The sequence below is a fragment of the Bos javanicus genome, chromosome X, assembly GCF_032452875.1.
Source record: "Bos javanicus breed banteng chromosome X, ARS-OSU_banteng_1.0, whole genome shotgun sequence".
NCBI lineage: Eukaryota > Metazoa > Chordata > Mammalia > Artiodactyla > Bovidae > Bos > Bos javanicus.
Window position 1 is genome coordinate 91,633,541 of NC_083897.1, and position 20,551 is coordinate 91,654,091.

The 20,551-nt window shown below is 38.5% G+C and overlaps 1 protein-coding gene across 2 annotated transcripts in view; it reads left to right on the forward strand.

The window, feature by feature from the left end:
* Positions 1 to 219: 219 nt before the first annotated feature.
* MAGED1 (MAGE family member D1) overlaps positions 220 to 20,551 on the forward strand; it is a 79,789-nt gene continuing 59,457 nt past the window's right edge. Inside the window, exon 1 of one of the 2 annotated variants that reach the window (XM_061410134.1) lies at positions 220 to 317. The gene's annotated coding sequence lies outside the window, so the exon portion shown is untranslated. The remainder of the gene's footprint in view (positions 318 to 20,551) is intronic. The other variant, XM_061410135.1, reaches the window with a different exon arrangement.

Genomic DNA, 20,551 nt, shown 5'->3' on the forward strand with positions numbered 1-20,551 from the left:
ACATAGAGTTTGGCAGAGATGCCTCAGTTCCTGGGATGACTAGGGCTAGTAGGATTTGTAAAAAATTACTGATTCCTTCTTCCAGACATTCTACGTCACTATCCAGGTGCGCATCTGGTGAGAGAGCCATTGAGATACAGTATTTCAAAAGCTTGCTAGAAAGACACAGGAAGTTGTCTGGAGTGAAGGCGGAGGTGGGGGCGGGGAGTGATGAGGGCGGGGGTGAGGGTGTGGCGTCCCGGGCAAAAGCTTCCGCCAACAAAAGAAATTAGCACTTCCGGTCACGCCTTCATCTTGTCGCGGCGTTCTTCACCAAGGTGAGTGTAAAGAAAGGGATTGATAATTTTCACAAGTGAGTCCCCAAACACTTCAGGAACGCTTTCCTCTTTGTTTCACCACGAGGTGGAAAGAATTCATCTCCAGGGTACACTGAAGGATGTTTGTGACGCTTGTGGTTCTGATCTCTATCTCCACTCTCTCACTCCTCAGGAGATGGCTGGCCGTCGTCCCCTCCTTCTGACTCTTATGGTCCTTTTATGCCTGATTATTCTTCACTTCACCTCTTTATCTCGAATCCTCTTCCTGGTCTTTATGAATTTGGGTCATTCCCTGTACCATCGATTTTCTTTCCTACCTCTTACTCCCACCTTCCACCCCGCCCTCCTCTTAGCTTCAGAACTTTTGCTACCCTCTTCCCCGACTCTGGCTTCCATGATGGCTCAGACAGTAAAGCGTCTGCTGCAATGCGGGAGACCTAGGTTCGATTCCTGGGTCGGGAAAATCCGCTGAAGAAGGAAATGGCACCCCACTCCAGTACTCTTGCCTGGAATATCCCATGGACGGAGGAGCCTGATAGGCTACAGTCCATGGGGTCGCAAAGAGTCGGAAACGACTGAGAGACTTCTGTTTTCTTTCCCCTAGTCTGAGCCTACATTCTTCCCTTTTTTTTCCCTTTAGACCCCAGTATTTTATTCCCCCTGAAGGCTTTTGATTCTCTTTGGTCCTACTTCTGCAGAGGACAGTGAATTATTTATTAATACTTTATAAAACCAGGTGTGGCTTCTATTTCAAGGGCAAGGCTGTTTTTGTTGTCTTTAAAAATAAGCAAAGGAGCAGAAAATTTTTAGAGCTCTCAGAGACGTAGGAACTTGTTCAGATTATGTACTTGTATTTATTTATTACCCTAAACGAAATCACATATCAGATATTGCACTGGTTTCAGCCTATGACATAAAAAAATTTTGGTATACAACTGAATCTCCAAATTTTGACTGGCAAACATAGTGAGTTTTGCTTATAACTTGGTGTCAGCTTTAGAGGGTGGAAGCTTTCCCATCTTTAGAATTTCTCACAGGGCAGAAATGGTTGACAGATATGACATCCAATCACAAATTTATTAATTCATGTGAGTTGGGTTTATTATGTAAATATTTTCCTGGTGTTCAGTAGCAACATTGAAGAACAAGTTGACAGATTTTTAAGGCGATTTTTTTTTTTTGGAGCTATGCATGTATTATCTATTTGGTGCAATATGAATTTTGTCTTTTTCATTTGTTGCAATGTGAATTTATGTTTTTGCACCATTTATCGTGTGTAAACTGTCTTGCAAGACTATTCATTAATTATCACAATTTATTATTTCAATTCCAAGAGAGAAAATTAAATTTATAATGAGGGTGAGGGGTATTTCAGGTTATAAAGAGGAATTTAACTAGCAGTCTCCTTGAACAAGCAACTTATTCCCTCTTCTGTAATGTGTTAGACTTGCCAAAATAAGGGATGATTAAGTATAGTTGAGAGACAATGAGTGAATATATCATAAATATATAATAGGTTGTGATAGAGAGGGTTGTACTATGTTAGATAGGAAAGGCAGAAAGGCCTCCCTGGTATTGTGACATTTGAGCAGAAATCTAAAGGAAAAGAGGGCACAGACTATACATATATGAGTGGGAAGCTGGGATATATTTATGACAGTGGCTTTGCATTTGTTGGTCATTTTGCTTCCAGCATTCCCTCTTCTCCCCTCTACCTGTGGTCACTAGCCAATGGCAACCCACTGCAGTATCCTTACCTGGAAAATCTTATGGACAGAAGAGCCTGGTGGGCTGCAGTCCATGGGGTTGCAAAGAGTCCCGCACGACTGGGCGACTAACACTTACTTACTGCCTACTCGAATGATCTAATCTGTCCATGTAGGTTCCCCATATTGTCTTTCTCCTGGCTAGCTTCTTGCTACATTTAGGTGAATTGTCAGTTACCAGCCCCTCTGGGAAGACATGTCTGCCTCTATCCTCACCTCTTCCTCAACGTGTTAATTTGTGGTGCACTGTATGCTAACCTGCAGCATATTTGCTTTCCTCTCTCACTGCTCTTTTCTCTGCATGTTCGTAATGTTGCCCATAAATGTTTGGTGTGGTAAATTGAAATGAATTTAGTGCCTGTCTTTTATATACAACCTTTTTAATGTAGTTGGCTCCCTAATTAATGTTCAGAACCACTGTTTAAAAGTCAGTATCATCATTGTCATTTTCCTGATGACAAAACCCAGACTCAGGTGGGTAGTAACTTGCTAAATGGTGGTGGAGTTAATGGAGTTAAAGTCTGTCAGATACTCAGTCCTGGCCTGATTGTCTCTTTCTCTCTCTCTGTCTCTGTTTATTAATGAGAAGTAGAAAATACACAAAATTTTATTAGACATAGTCTGGATATAAAAATTTCATTTTGTAAGCTCTCTTTCACAAGTCTGATTATATCAGGTACTTGATTTACTTCCTAGTTATAAATGTTAAGAGCTGAAAAGTGTGATGACTTACTTTATTTTTTTTCCCATTTTCAAACTTTTTATTCTTTTTTTCCTTTTTAACTTTTATTGGGGTATGAATACATAAGGGTACAGCTGAAAGCATTGTCACCACTGTGTAACCTACCACATGATCCAGCAATTCCACTCATGGTATATATCTGGAAAAAGTGAAAACACTAATTTGGAAAGATGTGTGCACTCCAGTGTTCTTAGCAGTACTATTTACAATGGCCAGGATATGGAAACGACCCAAGTGTCCATCAGCAGATGAATGGATAAAGATATGGTGTATATGTACAATGGAATATTGTTCTTTAGTCACTAAGTCGTGTCCGACTCTTTTGCTACCCCCTGTACTGTAGCTCGCCAGGCTCCTCAGTCTGGGGGATTTCCCAGCAAGAATACTGGAGTAGGTTGCCATTTTCTTAAGGGGATCTTCCTGACCCAGGGATCCAACTCTTATCTCCTACATTGGCAGGCAGATTCTTTACCACTGAGCTAGCAGTGAAGCTTTGCAATTACTCAGCCATAAAAAAGAATGAAATTCTGCCATTTGTAGCAGTGTTGTATGTACCTAGAGAATATTATGCTTAGTGAAACAGAGAAATACAGATACTTTATGGTATCACTTATATTTGGAATCTAAAAAATAATACAAATGAATATATATATAGCAAAACAGAAACAGACTTGGTGATATAGAAAACAAACTAGTGGTTACCAGTAGGGAGAGGGGCAAATAGCAGGTATGGGGTTAAGAGATACAAACTACTATGTATAAAATAGATAAGCAATAAGGATATATTGTATAGCACATGGATTTATAGCTATTGTAATAATTTTAAATGGAGTATAATCTGAGTCACCATGCTATACACCTGAAACTAATATAATACTGTAAATCAACTGTAAATTCATGTTGGGCTTCCCTGGTGGCTCATTGTTAAAGAATCTGCCTGCCAGTGCAGGCAATGCAGGTTCGATGCTTGGTCCTGGAAGATCCCCTGGAGAAGGAATGGCACCTTGCTTCAGTATTCTTGCCTGAAAAATCCATGGATAGAGGAGATTGCAAAAAAGTGGGACACAACTTAACGACTAAACAACAGCATACTTCATTTTAAAAAAAGCAATTATCAGTATCTGAAATCCCTTGAATATATTTCCCTACCAGTTACAATCTAAACCTCAAATTAACCACATCTTGGCTTCTATCACTGTATAATAATTTTCCCGTTTTGGGACTTTATAAAGATTTGGTATGTTTTTGTGTGTGGTTGACTTTGGCTTAAGATTTTGTTTTTGATACTGAGCCAAGTTATCGAGTGTAGTAGTAATTCCTTCATTCTTATAGCTCTGTATTCCATTGTGTGAATATGCCACAACTGATAGGCAATTTGCAAATAGTACTATAAACATTCTACAACATGTCTTTTGGTGATATATACACAGATTTCTGTTGAACATATACCTAAGAGTAGAATTGATTAATTCATAGGTTATGGATAAGATTAGCTTTAGTACGTATTGCCAACCAATTTTCCAAAGCAGTTGTACTAAAAAAACTCCTAATAGAAAATTTTAAGAGTTCCAATGCTCTAGAATATTGCCAACACATACTGTGTTGTCTTTTTAAGGAAAAAATATGTAACCATTCTAGTGGTTATTAATAGTATCTTGTGGTTTTATTTTGCATATCTCTGCTGATAAATGTGCATCTTTTCCTGTTTGTTGGCTTAGATATCTTTTTTTCAAGGTACCTATTCAAGTCTTTTGACCACTTTTTCTCCTGGACCATCCTTTTCTTATTGTTCTGTAGAAGATCTTTCTTTAGTAAGAATGTGAATACTTTGTTAGATCTGTTTATTGCAAATTTTCAATTGCTTGCACTTTCAGACTCTTAATGGTGTCTTTTGATGAACTGAATACAACCACATTTTGGAGATATTGCAGGTTTGCTACTACCATTGCAGTAAAGTGAATATCACAATAAAACAAATCATACACATTTTTTGGTTTCAAGTGCGTTTAAAAGTCAATTTTGCACTATGCTGTAGTCAAGTAAGTGTGCAATGCATGCATGCTCAGTCGTTAAGTCTTGTCCAACTCTTTGTGACCCCATGGACTGTAACCCACCAGATTTCAGGCAAGACTACTGGAGTGGGTTGCCATTTCCTCCTCCAGGGGATCTTCCCAGCCCAAAATCTGTGTCTCCCGCATTGGCCACCTGGGAAACTCCAAGTGTGCAATAGCACTGTCTAAAAAAGAATATACCTTAATTAAAAAATACTTTATTACTAAAAAGTGTTAACCAGCATCACACAGGGTTGCCACAGACCTTTAATTTGTAAAAAATGCAGTATTTGTGAAGCACAGTAAAACAAGATATGCTTGTATCTCAATTTTAATATTGTTGAGTTCATAATTTTTCCTCTATACGGGTAGTGCTTGTTTGTCCTGGTTAAGAAATCTTTGCCTTTCTCAAAGTCATAGAGATGTTTTTCTATGTGATGTTATTGTTTAATCTCATTTATATTTCTAGTTCATTTGATACTGATTTTATTGTATGTTGCCAGTATGATATATGGATAAAGGCCCATTGTTGTTGTGTTGTTGTTTTGAAACAGACATCCAGCAATTCAATACCATTTATTGAAAAGATCATCCTTTCCCTCTAGCATCATCATCTTCTTCATAAATCAGATGATTAGGTTATATATGTGGGTTTATTTCTGAATTCATTTCATTTTGGTTTTTCTATTAGTACCACTGTCATAATTAATGTAACTTTATAATGTATCTTATATGTGGTCAGTAAGTCCTACAATTTTGCTCTTTATCTTTAATAATGCTTTGGTTATTCTTGGCCTTTTGAATTCCATATACATTTAAAAAAACTAGTTAATATATTTATTTTAATTGGAGGCTAATTACTCTGCAATATTGTAGTGGTTTTTGCTATACACTGACATGAATCAGCCAGAGGTGTACATGTGTCCCTCATCCCGAACCCCTCCCCATCCCAGCTCTCTGGGTTGTCCCAGTGCACTGGCTTTGTGTGCCCTGTTTCATGCATCGAACTTGGACTGGTGATCTATTTCACATATGGTAATATACATGTTTCAATGCTATTCTCTAAAATCATCCCACCCTCACCTTCTCCCACCGAGTCCAAAAGTCTGTTCTTTATATTTGTGTCTCTTTTGCTGTCTCACGTATAGGGTCATTGTTGCCATCTTTCTAAATTCCATATATATGCATTAATGTACTATATTGGAGTTTTTCTTTCTGACTTACCTCACTCTGTATAGTAGGCTCCAGTTTCATCCACCTCATTACATCTGGTTCAAATGCATTGTTTTTAATAGCTGAGTAATATTGTATTGTGTATATGTACCACAGCTTTCTTTATCCATTCATCTGCCGATGGACATCTAGGTTGCTTCCGTGTCCTAGCTTCCATGTAAACAGTGCTGTCATGAACATTGGGGTACATGTGTCTCTTTCAATTCTGGTTTCCTCGATGTGTATGCCCAGCAGTGGGATTGCTAGGTCAAATGGCAGTTCTATTTCCAGTTTTTTAAGGAATCTCCACGCTGTTCTCCATAGTGGTTCTACTAGTGTGCATGCCCACCAACAGTGTAGGAGGGTTCCCTTTTCTCCACACCCTCTTCAGCATTTATTGTTGGTAGACTTTTTCATAGCAGCCATTTTGACCAGCATGAGATGGTACCTCATTGTGATTTTGATTTGCATTTCTCTGATAATGAGTGATGTTGAGCATCTTTTCATGTGTTTGTTAGCCATCTGTATGTCTTCTTTGGAGAAATGTCTGTTTAGTTCTTTGGCCCATTTTTTGATTGGGTCATTTATTTTTCTGGTATTGAGCTGCATGAGCTGCTTATATATTTTTGAGATTAATTGTTTGTCAACTGCTTCATTTGCTATTATTTTCTCCCATTCTGAAGGCTGTCTTTTCACCTTGCTTATAGTTTCCTTCGTTGTGCAAAAGCTTTTAAGTTTAGTTAGGTCCCATTTGTTTATTTTTGCTTTTATTTCCATTCCTCTAGGAAGTGGGTCATAGAGGATCCTTCTGTGATTTATGTCGTAGAGTGTTTAGCCTGTGTTTTCCTCTAGGAGTTTTATAGTTTCTGGTCTTACATTTAGATCTTTAATCCATTTTGAGTTTATTTTTGTGTATGGTGTTAGAAAGTGTTTTAGTTTCATTCTTTTACAGGTGGTTAACCAGTTTTCCCAGCACCACTTGTTAAAGAGATTGTCTTTAATCCATTGTGTATTTTTGCCTCCTTTGTCAAAGATAAGGTGTCCATATGTGCATGGATTTATCTCTGGGCTTTCTATTTTTTCCATTGATCTATATTTCTGTCTTTGTGCCAGTACCATACTGTCTTGATGACTGTAGCTTTGTAGTATAGTCTGAATTCAGGCAGGTTGATTCCTCCAGTTCCATTCTTTTTCTCAAGATTGCTTTGGCTTTTCAAGGTTTTTTGTATTTCCATACAAATTGTGAAATAATTTGTTCTACTTCTGTGAAAAATACCATTGGTAGCTTGATACAGATTGCATTGAATCTATAGATTGATTTGGTTATTATACTCATTTTCACCCGTATATATTTTTTAGAGGGCTTCCCATGTGGCACTAGTTGTAAAGAACCTGCTTGCCAATGCAGAAGACTTAAGAGATGTGGGTTTGATCCGTCAGGAACATCCAGTGGAGGAGGGCATGGCAACCCACTTCAGTATTCATGCCTGGAGAATCCCATGGACAGAGGAGACTGAAGGGCTGCGGTCTCTAGGGTTGCCAAGAGTTGGACACGCCAGAATTGACTTAGCATGCACACATTTTAGAATCAGCTTGTCAGTTTTCACAAAAATCCTTGGCATTTTGATTCAGATACCAGTTTAATAGGTCAATTTGATACTTTTCCCACAAATATCTCATTGTTCATCTCCTAATATTAGGAACACTTTGTAAATAATTTAATTGCCATCATCTTACTAAGAAAACTTAACAATAATTCCCTAATATCATATACCTACCTACTGCATTTTCAGATTTTTTTCAAACTGTCTTTTATTTAAAACTATTATCCAACCTAATGTGTTTTTATATTTCTTAAGATTTTATTGTTTTCTATATTTTATTGAACTTGTTATATATTTAGTACTTTTCAAGTCATTACTTCTTCTGTTGCTCAAACTGTCTGGTTTGGAAGTAGTCATATGAAACTCCTTCACGTTGGCTTCTGTTTTTTTTTTTTCTTTTATTCCTGAAATTTTCAAATAGTTTTAAAGAAGAAAGTAGTAAGCACATGCACCACACATAACCATGCATAATCCTTTCCCAAGCTTCAACAATTAATACTGTTTAACCAATTTCGTTTTATTTTTTCTCCTCACCCACTTTTCTCACTGGGGTATTTGAGAAAACGGCACTCAGCCACTACGTCATTGGACAGGTAAATAACTCATTATGGATCCTTAAGTCATAGGTGTGTTAAATAAGGAACCACAAGGGGACGACAGAGGATGAGATGCGTGGATGGCATCACTGACTCGATGGACGTGAGTCTGAGTGAACTCTGGGAGTTGGTGATAGACAGGAAGGCCTGGCGTGCTGCGATTCATGGGGTCGCAAAGAGTCGGACACGACTGAGTGACTGAACTGAACTGAGGCTGTTATACTTAATAAGATTAACAGTAGTGCTTTATATTGTCTAATACTCAGTTCATATTCAGATTTCCATGATTGTCTGAAAAATGTCTATTTACAGTAGCTTTGTTAAATCTATATCCAAAAAAGACCATTTATTGCTACTGGCTGTTTTTCTCTTGAGTCTCTTTTCCTGTAAATCCTCTAAAGCCCCCACCCCCATGCCCTGCCAATTTTAAAGACTGTTGATTTATTGGAGAAACTAAGTCATTTGTCTGATTGACAAATGGACTTAGATGATTGCTTCTTTGATGTGGTTTTTATTGTTTTCTCCTTCCCATATTTCCTCTTCACTGGAATTTAGAGCTAGAGGCTTGATTAGCTTCAGTTTAATTATTTTTTTAAAGGTAAGAATCATCTCAGGCAGTGTAATGCACTTTTTATTGCAATACCTCATGGGTGATTTTATCTTTTTAACTGATGCTGGGGTTGATTTGTGTTTTCAGGTGATCTCAGCCTGATCCCTCCATTGTAGCATTTCCTCCCAACCTTTCTCCTGTTGATTTTCAGAGCCATTGGAGATAACTGTCTAAATTCAGTATTTCAGTAGTGGTTGTAAAGTAGTGGTAGAATTCTACCAGTTATTCTGCATTTATTAGCTGGGATTATTTTATAAAGGAGAACTTTTCCTTGCCAGATATGTTTTTTTGTTCTAATTTATGTTTCATTAAAAGAAACTCAAGATTTATGAACAGAAATAGACTCACAGACATAGAAAACAAACTGACGTTTACCAAATGGGATAGTAGGATTAGGGGAGCAAGAGATAAATTAGAAGTTTGGGATTAAAATATACACTACTATTTATAAAACGGATAAACAGCAAGATCCTATTGTGTAGTACAGGGAACTGTGCTCAGTATCTCATAATAACTTATAATGGAAAAGAATGTGAAAAGCTATATATACATACACATATGTGTATATAACTGAGTCACTTTACCATACACTTGAAACTAACACAACAGTATAAATTAACTGTAGTTAAGTTAAAAACTGTTAACATTTAAAACAAAGGATAAATGCTTTTTTTCATATATCAGTTTTCAGAATTGATTTCCTAGAGACCTTCATTGCTTAATATCATTAAGAATTCATGGATTTTTATGTATTTAATGTGTATCCATTGTGATTAAAATTTTTCACTGAGGTATAGTTGGTTTACAATGCTGTGTTTCAGGTCTACAGCAAAGTGATTCAGTTACAGACATATATTTATTCTGATTATTTTCCATTAGAGGTTATTATAAGATATTGAATATAGTGCCTATGCTATACAGTAAATCCTTGTTACTTATCTGTTTTATATGTATATTAGTGTGTATTTATTAAACCCATCAGTTCAGTTCCATTCAGTCACTCATTCATGTCTGACTCTTTGTGACGCCATGAACTGCAGCACACCAGGCTTCCTGGTACATCACCAACTCCCAGAGCCTGCTCAAACTCATGTATGTCGAACTGGTGATGCCATCCAACCATCTCATCCTCTGTCGTCCCCTTCTTCTCCTGCCTTCAGTCTTTCCCAGCATCAGGGTCTTTTCCAGTGAATCAGTTCTTCACATCAGGTGGCCAAAGTATTGTAGTTTCAGCTTCAGTATCAGTCCTGCCAATGAACACTTAGGACTGATTTCCTTTAGGATTGACTGGTTGGATCTCCTTGCAGTCCAAGGGACTCTGAAGAGTATTCTCCAACACCCCAGCTCAAAAGCATCAATTCTTTGGTGCTCAGCTTTCTTTATAGTCCACCTCTCACAGCCATACATGACTACTGGAAAAACCATGGCTTTGACTACACAGACCTTTCTTGGCAGAGTAATGTGTCTGCTTTTTCATATGCTATCTAGGTTGGTCATAGCTTTTTTTCCAAGCAGCAAGTGTCTTTTAATTTCATTGTTGCAGTCTGCAGTGCAGTTCGCATCTGCAGTGATTTTTGAGCCCCCAAAATAAAGTCTCTCACTGTTTTCATTGTTTCCCCATCTATTTGCCATGAAATGATGAGACCAGATGCCATGAACTTAGTTTTCTGAATGTTGAGTTTTAAGCCATCTTTTTCACTCTCCTCTTTCACTTTCATCAAGAGGCTATTCAGTTCTTTGCTTTCTGCCATAAGGGTGGTGCTATCTGCACATCCGTTTTGCCCTGCTTCATTTTGTACTCCAAGGCCAAACTTGCCTGTTACTCTAGGTATCTCTTGACTTCCTAGTTTTGCATTCCAGTCCCCTATGATGAAAAGGGCATCTTTCTTTTGTTGTTAGTTCTAGAAGGTCTTGTAGCTCATCATAGAACCTTTCAACTTCAGCTTATTCGGCACTGGTGGTTGGGGCATAGACTTGTATTACTGTGGTATTGAATGTTTTGCCTTGGAAACCAGCAGAGATCACTCTGTCGTTTTTAACATTGTACCCAAATACTGCATTTTGGACTCCTTTGTTGAATGTGAGGGCTAGTCCATTTCTTCTAAGGGATTCTTGCCCACAGTAGTAGATACAGTGGTCTCCTGAATTAAATTCGCCCAAAGCGGGAGTATGGGTTTAATGGGGATTATTCAAGATGGTGGAGTTGAAGGATGTGCATTCATCTTCTCCTGTGAGAACTCTAAAACTGCAACTCACTCTGAACAACCATTGACAGGAGAATGTTGGATCCCACCAAAAAAGATACCCCACGTCCAAGGGCAAAGGAAAAACCCCAACAAGGCAGTAGGGAGGCAAAATCATGTTTAGAATCATACCTCACACCCGCCAGAGATGCTCAGAGGGATCAAACAAATTGTGCCATTTTAGAAATTAGAAGTAGTTTTCATTTGTTTCCTGTATCATTTGACAAGAATTCATTAGATCTTGACTTCATTGCTCTCTGATACATTTTAGGCTCATCATGTACACTGTCTGCCCCAGTGCTGGAATCAGTCATTTTGCAAGGAATCGTGTATTCTTTCAGTAAGGATTGGTACTTAGAAAACAAGATGTGAATGCTCAGGAGATTTTTTTTTGTCATGTGCTCTTTTCCTCTCTATTTTGAATACATTTGAATGGCTTTATTTATGTAGTTTTTCATTCATTCAGCAAAAATTCACTTACAATGATATATATGGTGTTATGTTTGGTATAGGAGATGTGAAGGTAAATCTGACTAGTTTCTTGTCCTTGATGAAGGTTCATTATAGTGGTAATATGAATAAACAGTCAGTGACTAAAGTATGATCGGTACTCTGGTGGGCATAGGCAAGTGGGATTGACAGTCTGTGGCAGCAGAGAATGGGCATTTGAAAATGCCTTGGAAAGAGATCAGATCAGATCAGTCGCTCAGTCGTGTCCGACTCTTTGCGACCCCATGAATCGCAGCACGCCAGGCCTCCCTGTCCATCACCAACTCCCGGAGTTCACTGAGACTCGCGTCCATCGAGTCAGTGATGCCATCCAGCCATCTCATCCTCTGTCGTCCCCTTCTCCTCTTGCCCCCAATCCCTCCCAGCATCAGAGTCTTTTCCAATGAGTCAACTCTTCGCATGAGGTGGCCAAAGTACTGGAGTTTCAGCTTTAGCATCATTCCGTCCAAAGAAATCCCAGGGCTGATCTCCTTCAGAATGGACTGGTTGGATCTCCTTGCAGTCCAAGGGACTCTCAAGAGTCTTCTGCAACACCACAGTTCAAAAGCATCAATTCTTCGGCGCTCAGCCTTCTTCACGGTCCAACTCTCACATCCATACATGACCACAGGAAAAACCATAGCCTTGACTAGACGAACCTTTGTTGGCAAAGTAATGTCTCTGCTTTTGAATATGCTATCTAGGTTGGTCATAACTTTCCTTCCAAGGAGTAAGTGTCTTTTAATTTCATGGCTGCAGTCACCATCTGTAGTGATTTTGGAGCCCAGAAAAATAAAGTCTGACACTGTTTCCACTGTTTCCCCATCTATTTCCCATGAAGTGATGGGACTGGATGCCATGATCTTTGTTTTCTGAATGTTGAGCTTTAAGCCAACTTTTTCACTCTCCTCTTTCACTTTCATCAAGAGGCTTTTTAGTTCCTCTGCACTTTCTGCCGTAAGGGTGGTGTCATCTGCATATCTGAGGTTATTGATATTTCTCCTGGCAGTCTTGATTCCAGCTTGGGTTTCTTCCAGTCCAGCGTTTCTCATGATGTACTCTGCATATAAGTTAAATAAGCAGGGTGACAATATACAGCCTTGATGAACTCCTTTTCCTGTTTGGAACCAGTCTGTTGTACCATGTCCAGTTTTAACTGTTGCTTCCTGACCTGCATACAAATTTCTCAAGAGGCAGATCAGGTGGTCTGGTATTCCCATCTCTTTCAGAATTTTAATGTTTGATATTGGATGAATAGAAGAAGTATGAAGGTAGAGGAGCTATGAAGGGTTTCAGTCAGAGGAAACTGAAAGAGGCAGAGGGATCTTGATGTATTTAAGGAAAGGTATGTATATAGTTGGTCATAACTGAAACATAAGTTTTATGTAGGGGAAGAGAGACAAAATTGGAGACCTGGATGGGGTCCAGGATGTTGAGAGCCCCAAAAGTCAGGTCAGAGAACTGAGATTTCACTCTGAAGGCTATGAAGGAGAAGTAATGAAATTGTCTAAAGCAGATAAGATATATAATCACCCCTGTGATGTACTGATGATACACTGGCTGGGTGGGGAGGAATGGGGCAGTAGGAGAATAATAAGGAGGAGAAACAGAGGAGAAAGAATGTCATGTTACAGTGAACCTCAGGTATGTGTGTAGCATGTGGGAGAAGTGTGTGTGTGTGTGCATTACAATAGGTTATAACATATATACTATAGAGTATATATATACACACGATAGATTATATATATTACACATAGAACTATATGCAACAGGTATAAAGTGTTTAATATATAATGTATATACATACACACACACATGACTGTCCCACACACCACACATACATATAGAATAATATATTAAAATAGATCTGTGCATACACACATAGATGTAGTGTTATGTGTTTATAATTCTGTATGTGGGTGTATATCCAGGGGCTGTCTCATTGCCATGGATGTAGACTTTAGAATATTTCAGTGGAGAAGCATTTCCCATGGAAGGCGGAGGGATGGGAAACCACAATAAAGATTCTCCTTGACCTAACATTAGTCATGCTCCTTTGAGCCCTTTTTTCAACTAAACTTTATCCTTGGGCATTGTCTTGGCCTACTTAGCTCAGTTTTAGAAAGAATCCTGCCAAGTCAATTTAGCAAGTCCCCCCACCCTTGCTTGATATTTTAGCACTCTGATCTGCCTTCAGCGAGAATCCCAAGTCAGTTTAGCAAAGATCAACTTAGTTTTGATGTCTCCTTTTAGTAATTTTCTATAGCTCCATGCCTGTAGATCCCCAACTGTCTTTAACTGTATTCATAGTTGAGTCCAATCTCTCCCCTGTACTGCAGTAGTCTTGACACCTATCACAGTAGTCTTTAATAAAGTCTTTCTTACCATTTTAACAAGTATCAGAATGATTTTTTATTTAACAGGCCACACCAAAACTTTGGCTTATTGTGCTTTTCCTCTTCAAAGCTCCACCAGTTGGCACTGAGGCCCAATTGTGTATCCTTAAGTAATATTGAGAATTCCTCTTCCTCCTCTCCTTGGGATTTAAGGGTATGGAGAGGGAGGGAGTGAGGTGATTTTTTTTTGGCTTCTCCTGGAGATTAGTATGTCGCTTTAATAGTTATCTCTGGGAGAGTGAAATGATGATTGAAGATGCTTATCTCCTTTTATATGTTTCTCTGTGCCGGGCATTGCTGTATACTAAAAAACGTGTATTGCACTTCTCTTTTAAAACTACTGTCTTAAACTTTTAAAAGTATATAATGTGAAATTCATCTACATGGATATATAAGATACAGACTTGAGACGGTTCTGTTAGGTTAAGGATTTAGGGGAAGCCAGGGCAGTGAGTGTGTATCGATCTGTGTTGGTGAAGGCAGAGAGAACCAGTAATGTAGTTGGCAAAGGTGTTGATGAAGTGAATGTAGACTGTTGTCTATGAAAAGTAGAATAGATAACAAGTGGTATATGTATATTTTCAGGATGAGAAATTTGAGCATGTTCATATGCTCTGTAGTGGAGGAGCTAATAAAGTCAAAGAGGTTGTTGAAAATAGAGGAGAGAAATGGGGTAACTGGAGAAACAGGTGTGGAAAAGGTATGGTATAGTGAATATGTGGAAGAACTGGCCATGAGCAAGAGAAGGGGCATCACTTCTAATATCAGAGTTAAAGAGGGTCAGAAAGGCTTGTTTGTGAGGTTGTGGAGAGGCAAGAAATTGAGAGTTTCTTTCTTGCCCTGGTACATTCTCTGTGATAAGGTAGTAAGGGCTTTCTGGAGTGTGCGAGGGGATGAACAGGGGCCAGAGGAAGGAGGAGTAAGGTTGCACCCTTCTCTGGGGAATGGGAGAAGATTGATGGGCAGTAAGTAATAAATGCATATCTGAGCTGGAAATAAAGTGATTTTAGTCTTGTCCTTTTTTCCAGGTGTATTCAGCTGCCAAGAAGTGGGAGCAAGGAAGGCAAACGTTGAATTTGATTTTAGATTTATGAATGTGTGATGATGATTTTGAGTGGTGGGAGGTTTGAAGGGCTAAGTGGGTTGTTGAGGTTACTGATGAGGTTTGTTCAGGTTATAGACCATGGGATCTAGTCTCATCAGGAAAGAGTGTATTCTCAGTAGGATTCTGTAGAGAAGCTGGGAAGATATGAAGCTGTATGGCAACTTCAAAGCTCAAAGAGTGGATGTTTAAAAGGTGGAATTGCGAATAAGAAATTATGGTCAGAGTAGGATATTGGAGTTTAAGATTTCAGAGGAAAAGTAGTTCTGAATGATGAGAAGGTTCTGTGGGTGGGTGAATTGGAGTGGAGGAGGTCAAGGAACTGTGAAACTGGGAGATGAACAAGCTAGCCATGGGATCATCAAAGATGGGGAAAGATACAGGGTTTAAGAGTGGAGAGGAAGGTGAGAAAGATGCTCTATTTTGTAGAAGAAGGGGTGAGTGTGGCTGAGAAGCACATGGTATGACATTGATTGGACATTGGATATGACATTGATTGGACAAAGGATAGGACATTCCTATCCTTTGATAGGAATGGAGATTTTTACAGAAGGGAGGAGGATGGAAGCAGCTTTGCACCAGATCCCTTGGGTGGTCCTGGCCTTGTTTGAACTTTGTCTTTGCTTCACAAACTTTTTTTTTTTTTTGGCCAAAAACCAGGACTAGGAAAAAACTGGTGGTAAAATCTTGAATGTAAGGGAAGCTAAGATAGCATTCTGTTCACCGATTCCTGTGCTTGGAGGGACTTGAACAACTGCCCTTAGCAACTCTCAGGGAAATGGCACTGCTGGTAGGACCGTAGCCTGCCCGGGCTTCCCGTTCTAAGAATTCTATTATAAATGAATGTGGATAACCAGTGCCTATAGCTTTCACAAAGGGGTGGATGCTTTTTATATCATCCCTTATGAGATTGAGAACACATGCTCTTAGGGGATGCTTTAAAGGAGTTCTATATGAAGGCCCTAGATTCTTTTTTTTTTAATGTTTTTCATATTGTGTAATATAATAAAAATACTAAAAGTTGCATAAAGTGTAAAAGTACACTGAAATGAGTAATTATAAAGTAAACACCCATAAAAGAACCTTTCAACACCAAATATAGAACATTGCAAGTTATCTAGAAGCCTCAATTCTCTACCAGAGGTAATGGTTCTCTCTCAGAGGTAACCATTTATCCTGACTTGCCTTTTATGGTAATCATTTCTTCACATGTGTATACAGACACGTTTCCACGTGCACACCTACTTGTGCATTGTACTACTTATGAACATTTGGATTGCTTTCAGTTTTTGGCTGTTGTGAACAGTACTGCTCCTGTTCCACATGTGCTTGAGATACATATCTGGGAGAGGGATTTGCTAGTAATAGTTTATGCATATCTTCAACTTTACTTTGTTGTTGTTCTTCAGTCACTCAGTCATGTCCGACTCTTTGTAACCCCATGGACTATAGCAAGCCAGGCTTCCCTGTCCTTCATTATCTCCCACAGTTTGCTCAAACTCCTGTCCATTGAGTTGGTGATGGTATCTAACGATCTCATCTTTTTCCCCCTTCTCCTCCTGCCCTCAATCTTTTCCAGCATCAGGGTCTTTTCTAATGAGTTCGCTCTTTGCATCAGGTGGCCAAAGTATTGGAAATTCAGCTTCAGCGTCAGTCCTTCCAATGAATATTCAGGGTTGATTTCCTTTGGGATTGACTGGTTTGATCTCCTTGCTGTCCAAGGGACTCTCAAGAGTCTTCTCCAATACCACAGTTCAAAAGCATAAATTCTTCTGTGCTCAGCCTTCTTTAGGGTCCAACTCTCACATCTGTACATGACTACTAGAAAAACCATAATTTTGACTATATGGATCTTTGTTGGCAAAGTGATGTCATTGCTTTTTAACCTTAAAAGATAACTTTAAGAGATAATTAAAAGATAATGGAAAGTTGATTTTCAAAAGGATTGCACCAGTTTTGACTCCCAGTAAAAGTATATGAGGATTCATACTTTGGTTCTTTTCTCCCCTAGTTTTGAGGCCAGAATACTATGGCTTGGAGGTGATCAGAGATAGCCAAGGACTCGTGATTTGCTGTGAATATGGGGGACTTGATTACAATCTTACCTTTCTCCTGGAACAGTTGCCCTTAACTGCTTCAGTAGAGAACCTTGGTTTGGTCCTATCTTTCCCAGAATTGCTAGGCCCAAGAATTGGGCCATAGAATTCAGTGTGGTTGCTCAGCCTTTGAGGCCATTTGAGAATGCAGATAACCTGGGTTACCGTCCTACAATACTCCTCTTTCTTGGATGGTCCAAACAATGATCTTAGCAATTAGCCAGGGGTTCTGTGTGTGGACTCTTAACTCAGTTAACTCTTCCTCATACTCAGGGCTCAAGAACTGAAACCAGGAATTGATCAGAGATAATTAGCATATGTGGATAATAAGATATAAAGACTTAGATGACCCTGTGTCTTTGGAGGATCCTTGAATAACCGTCTTTAGCCAACTCCAAGGAGGGAGCTGGCTTGTTCCTTTCTTTCGCAGAGTCTGTCCCTTAGGGAATCTTTTCCTTAGGGAGGGCCATGGCTTGTTTGTTTCTTTCCCAAAGTCTCAACTATTGAGAACCTTGGTTGGTTTATTTCTGTGGCCAGTGTGAAGTGAAGCTGGCTGGGTAAGCATTTGGATTGCTTACCAAAGTCTGCTTACCAGAGTCTCATTTTTTTTTTTTCAGTTTCTTCTCTTATTTATTTGGGATTTGATCTTTTCATACAGTCATGCTCAACAGAAACCAAACTCTCTGGAAGATGCATATTCAACTTTAAAATGCCTTACATTTCTAATACTGGGGAAAGGCATTGTCTTCTAAATTGTCTCGGGGTCTAGAAAGTTGCTTTTAAATTTTTATTTATTTTTTAAAATAATTTATTTTTTTGTTGAAGGATAATTGCTTTACAGAATTTTGCTGTCTCCTGTCAAACCTCAACATGAATCAGCCATAGGGATACATATATCCCCTCCCTTTTGAAGCTCCTTCTCATCACCCTCCCCATTCCACCTCTCTAGAGCCCCTGTTTGAGTTTCCTGAGCCATATAGCAAATTCCTGTTGGCTATCTGTTTTACGTATGGTATGTAAGTTTCCATGTTACTCTTTCCATACATCTCACCCTCTCCTCCCATAAGTCAATAAGTCCATAAGTCAATTCTCTATGTCTGTTTCTCCATTGTTGCCCTGTAAATAAATTCTTTGGTTCCATTTTTTTAGATTCCATATATATGTGTTAGAATATGGTATGTATATTTCTCTTTCTGACTCACTTCACTCTGTGTAATAGGTTCTAGGTTCATCCACCTCATTAGTACTGACTCAAATGCATTCCTTTTTATGGCTGAGTAATATTCCATTGTGTGTATATACCACAACTTCTTTATCTATTCATCTGTCGTCGGACATCTAGGTTGCTTCCATATTCTAGCTATTGTAAATAGTGCTGCAATGAACAATAGGCTACATATGTCTCTTTCAGTTCTGGTTTCCTCAGGGTATATGCCTAGGAGTGGGATCCTGGGTTATATGGTGATTTTCTTCCTAGTTTTTTAAGGAATCTCCATACTGTCTTCCATAGTGGCTGTATCAATTTACATTCCCACCAACAGTGCAAGAGTGTTCCCTTTTCTGCACACCCTTTCCAGCATTTATTGTTTGTAGACTTTTTGATAACAGCCATTCTGACTGGTGTGAGGTGATATCTCATTGTAGTTTTGATTTGCATTCTCTAATAATGAGTGATGTTGAGCATCTTTTCATGTGTTTGTGAGCCATCTGTATGTCTTCTTTGTGTGTTTAGGTCTTTTTCCCACTTTTTGATTGGGTTGTTTGTTTTCCTGGTATTGAGTTGTATGAGCTGCTTGTATATTTTGGGAATTAATCCTTGGTCAGTTGTTTCATTTGCTATTATTTTCTCCCACTCTGAGGGTTGTCTTTTCACCTTGCTTATAGTTTCCTTTGCTGTGTAAACACTTTTAAGTTTAATCAGGTTCTACTTTACTTTTGTTTTTATTTTCGTTACTCTAGGAGGTGGGTTATAGAGGATGTTGCTTTGATTTATGTCATCGAATGTTCTGCCTATGTTTTCCTCTAAGAGTTTTATAATTTCTGACCTTACATTTAGGTCTTTAATCCATTTTGAGTTTATTTTTGTGTATGGTGTTAGGAAGTATTCTAATTCATTCTTTTACATGTAGCTTTCCATTTTTCCCAGCACCATTTATTGAAGAGGCTGTCTTTGCCCCATTGTATAGTCTTGCCTCCATTTTCAAGAGTAAGTTGCCCATAGGTGTATGGGTTTATTTCTGGGCTTTCTATCTTGTTCCATTGGTCTATATTTCTGTGTTTGTGCCAGTACCATACTGTCCTGATGACTGTAGCTTTGTAGTGTAATCTGAAATCAGGAAGCTTGATTATTCCAGCTTCATTCTTTCTCAGGACTGCTTTGGCTATTCCGGGTCTTTTGTATTTCCATATGAATTGTGAAATTTTTTTGTTCCAGTTCTGTGAAAAATGCCACTGGTAATTTGATAGGGATTGCATTACATTTGTAGATTGCATTTGGTAGTATATTTTGATAGTATATTTGGTTATTTTCGCAATATTGATTCTTCCTAACCAGGATCATGGAATATTTCTCCATCTGTTTACGTCATCTTTAATTTCTTTCATTAGTGTCTTATAATTTTCTGTGTACAGTTCTTTTGTCTCCTTAGGTAAGTCTATTCCTAGATATTTAATTCTTTTTTGTTGCAATGGTGAATGGGATTGATTCCTTTATTTCTCTTTCTGATTTTTCCTTGTTAGTATATAGAAATGCAAGTGATGTCATCTGCAAACAGTGAGAGCTTTACTTCTTTTTTGATCTCAAATCCTTTTATTTCTTTTTCTTCTCTGATTGCTGAAACTGGAACTTCCAAAACTATGTTAAATAATAGTGGTGAATGTGGACACTCTTGTCATGTTCCTGATCTTAGGGGGAATGCTTTCAGTTTTTCACCATTGAGAATAATGTTTGCTGTAGGCTTATTATATATGGTCTTTACTATGTTCAGTTAGGTTCCTTCTATGCCCATTTTTTGAAGAGTTTTAATCATAAGTTGTTGGTGAATTTTGTCAAAGGCTTTTTCTGCATCTATTGAGGTGATTATATGGTTTTTATCTTTCAATTTGTTAATATGGTGCATCACATTGATTGATTTCCATATATTGAATCCTTGGATCCCTGGAATAAACCCAACTTAATCATGGTGTATGAGCTTTTTGATGTGTTGCTGAATTGTTTGCTAAAATTTTATTGAGAATTTTTGCATCTATGTTCATCAGTGATATTGGCCTTTAGTTTTCTGTTTGTATGTTGTCTTTGTCCGGTTTTGGTATCAGGGTGATGGTGGC